Source organism: Condylura cristata, unplaced genomic scaffold, assembly GCF_000260355.1.
Source record: "Condylura cristata isolate star-nosed mole 26May11 unplaced genomic scaffold, ConCri1.0 scaffold00034, whole genome shotgun sequence".
Taxonomy (NCBI): Eukaryota; Metazoa; Chordata; class Mammalia; order Eulipotyphla; family Talpidae; genus Condylura; species Condylura cristata.
Window position 1 is genome coordinate 15537391 of NW_004567135.1, and position 3709 is coordinate 15541099.

The 3709-nt window shown below is 39.1% G+C and overlaps 1 protein-coding gene across 1 annotated transcript in view; it reads right to left on the reverse strand.

Annotated features, from left to right (window-relative positions):
* CLEC7A (C-type lectin domain family 7, member A) overlaps nucleotides 1-1976 on the reverse strand; it is a 15328-nt gene extending 13352 nt beyond the window's left edge. Inside the window, exons 1-2 of the mRNA XM_012732356.1 lie at nucleotides 1960-1976; nucleotides 1050-1080 (exon numbers count right to left, since the gene is read on the reverse strand). The gene's annotated coding sequence lies outside the window, so the exon portion shown is untranslated. The remainder of the gene's footprint in view (nucleotides 1-1049; nucleotides 1081-1959) is intronic.
* Between the last annotated feature and the right edge of the window lie 1733 nt (nucleotides 1977-3709).

The following is a 3709-nucleotide window of genomic DNA, read 5'->3' on the forward strand; positions in this document are numbered from 1 at the left end:
AAAAAAAAAATGATAAAATCTTGCCATTTGCATCAGTATATTTGGAACTGGAGGGGATTGTGCTAAGCAAAGTCAGAGGGAGAAAAGCAAGTATTATATTTCACTTCTATGTATAATATAAATAAGACAAAGGAGCAAACAAAAACATTTGAAATATGACTGTAGAACCATGGCTATCAGAGAGGGGTGAGAAGGGCCCCCGTGGACTGTGATGGAAGATTGTGGGTACTTTGATGGTAGGTATGGTGTGGTCACACTCATTTGTAGAGGTATGAAGCTATGCCCTTAAAAGATACATAAAATGCTGGGCCCTTCCAGGTGGTGCAATGGGTTAAAGCATAGCACTCTGAAGCTATCTGCAGCCACTGCAGAATTAGTTTGATTCCCTGCCAGGGAGCTGACTCACAAGTAGCCGAGCTCTCCTGTCCCACCCACTGCTCCCCTCAGCAGAGTATTTCAGTCAACCTGCTTGTTCAATTCCCTGCTCTGTCTCTGGTGAATCTTCTCACACTCCCTTCCCCTCCCCCATACCTCTGGCCTGTACCACAGTTCTTTTATGCATAAATAAAATCTTTTAGAAAAAGAGTTCTTAGATATTATCTTTTAAGCTAAAAATATAATGAATTGAATCAAGAGTCAGATCAAATGTTTCATCAATAAAGTAGCTGAAAGAATTGTATTCAGGCTGACTGTCAGCTTGGCCATGCTCTCACTTCTATAAATATTAAACTGAGTGTCTTTTTCACAGTTTTCATTGTTCAAAATATATGCAAGTACAATGCTGGAATGCTATCTTATGTTCCTAAGCTCCAGGAGGTTGTGATGTGCCTTAGCAAAAAAAAAATATGTCTCTTAGATCATCATTATTTAGGCATATATGTTGGTGCTGCTGGCCATGAGTTCAATACTAATAAATCAACAAGATATATTTTAAGTTGTCTTTAAACAGAAACATACATTAGACAAGGTTATGCACTGATCTGTTGGTAATAACATCACCAGACAGTACAGCAATATAAAATTATATTTTCCCTAAAAGCAATACTTACTCAGTGTTCTTTGCAACTTCATAGAACATTACTGTAAAAGAAGAATTGATTAATGGATATTTATTCAATTCAACACTCATCACAATAACTGCTAAAAATTTCAGGCAGCAGAAGATATTTTAGGGAGTATTTTACCACTGACATTGCTTAATATTACTGGAACATGACAATAAGAATAAAAAGCAGGTGAATTTTATTAAATTTTACTTTTTTTTTAATTTGTGAAGACAATTTACTATCCCATTATTGTTTATCGACCACTCTTGATTGCATTTTTCCTTGCTTATAAGGATTTCATTTAACTGGTACCTGACTATCTTCATTTCTTTCTTTTTTTAAGATTTATTTATTTATGTTTATAAGAACTGGGGTACAGGACAGAGGTGTGGGGAGCAGTGGGTGAGATAGGAGAGGTCTGTTGTACCATGTGGGTCACCTCCCTGGCTGGAGATTGATTTCTCCGTGTATGGTCTTGAAACACTGGCCTTCTTTTTAGGGTGAAAGTTTTCTTGGCTACTGGTCTCAGTTTAAATAACATCATCTCTGGGAGGTCTTCCTTGATTACCTAGTCTGAAGCAGAGTATAATCAGATGACTACCAATCACTCTGGATCAAATCACAAAGCTTTTTTTTTTTTTTTCCTTCCCACTTCCCACTATTTGTATATATCTAAATTGTTTATAATTAGACTTACTTCACACACATGACTGTAAACTCCATGAATTAAGAATCCTGTTTGTCTTCTTCACTTAATATATCTATCCCAAGAACCTAGACTAGCTTCTGATTCCTTGTAGGTCATCAATAACTATTTATTTATAGCCAATGTAAATGAAGTAACTGAGAAGAGTCTATAAATAACAATACATGAAGAAAATAAAGACCTTCATATATTGTAGTTTAAAATTACCCAAGTCTATTTTCTGGTTCAGTTTATAAACTCCAAAAGGACCAGAATTTTTGTCTCCATCATTATCATAAGACCAAAGTGCAGAACAACACCTCCTAGATCTTCCGTCTAATTGGAGAAACAGCAGAAAACAAGCAATTACTCATCTTATGAACTGGAAACTAAGTTCTTGGTAATTCCAATTTCTAGTCCCAAGTTACAATCAAGTTCCCTTTAACTTACAGCTGAATCCCCTCTGTTTTGTAACAAAAACTTCTCTATACTAAAAATGAGGAATAAGCAAAATTAAACTCTAATCACCTTTGTTCCCTCTTCCTCCTGCCCCTCCCACCAACCTCCCCCAACCCCCCCACACTCCCCCACCCCTGCAGCCTGTGAGTAAACTTTAACTGACAACTAATGAATTTCACTCCAACAGTATTCGCAGAACCTGGAAATTGTGCCACATACCTCACAGGAATTCTCTGTGCCTCTTGGAAGTTGATAGCAACACCAAGAACAAGCCGCTGTTAATTGTTCGGGCTGATAGCTCCGGAAAAACACTCCTTGCTGGAAAAAATAGACACTGTAACTCTTTTTTTATTTTTCAAAAATTTTTTATATATAATATGTTTATTTTTACATCATTTTGTACATTTTTTTCATCTCAATTGTAATCCCCGTGGGTTTCCCATCACTGAGTCACCGTGTGCCATCACCATAGTCCCATGCACTTCCCTCCCCACCCCCCCCTCCTATTTTTGATCCCATTCCCCACTCCACCACCACAAAATGTCTCTGGTATATGGCTATTCATTATTCTTATTATTTTCTTGCCTGGTCCATTATACTCTTGCTGTGAGTGAAACCATCAGTATTTTTCTTTTTCTTTCTGGCTTATCTCACTAAGCATGATCTTTTCCAGGCTCCATCCAAGTTGCAGCAAAAGATATGAGACACTGTAATTCTTGACACCCACACTATCAGGCATATCCTGGCACCTCCTGTCATCCTTCCTCTTACATAACCCCAGCATGTCTCCTGTTCTGGGACTTTTAGTGGGTTTGTGCCTCAGACTTCCTTGGGCCATCACAAATGTATTGTTCATTGTGGTAAGACATGCTCATGAGTCAAAGTTTGGTTTTCTGGGCCATCAATAAAAAACCAGGTTGGGTTGCTTACAAATTTACCTTTGGAAAGCAGGGCAGACCTGTGCAGGTAGACTTCCCATCCACTTGTCTGCTGACTTTTTAGCTTTAGGTGACAGACACATTATTTCTCTTTGTCCTACCCACGGTAGGTCTTCCCTCTCCATTGCAGTCACTGCACTTATTACCGCCTTGACCATCCATGGGTTCATCAAAGAAGTCGACAGTATTTTCTTTTTTTCCTGTGTATTTCAACCCATCATCTCTCTCTCTCTCTCTCTCTCTTTTTAAGATTTATTTATTTATGCATACAGAACTGAGGTCAAGCCAGGGTTTCAGGGACAGTGAGAGGATTCACCAGAGACAGAGTGGGGAGCAGAGCAGGCAGACTGTTGAAGTACACTGCTGAGGGGAGAAGTGGGCGGGTCAGGAGAGGTCTGCCACGCCAGGGCTGAAGATAGAACTCATGCTGAAGTGCCGTTAGCTTCTCAGTGCTGTGCTTTAACGCGCTGCGCCACCACGGAGGGCCCCTATCCATCATCTTTAATAGAAAGAAAACTACAGCAGAATGTGACTTGGGACATGACAAACTACTAAGTCTTTAGACTGCCCTGATAATAACT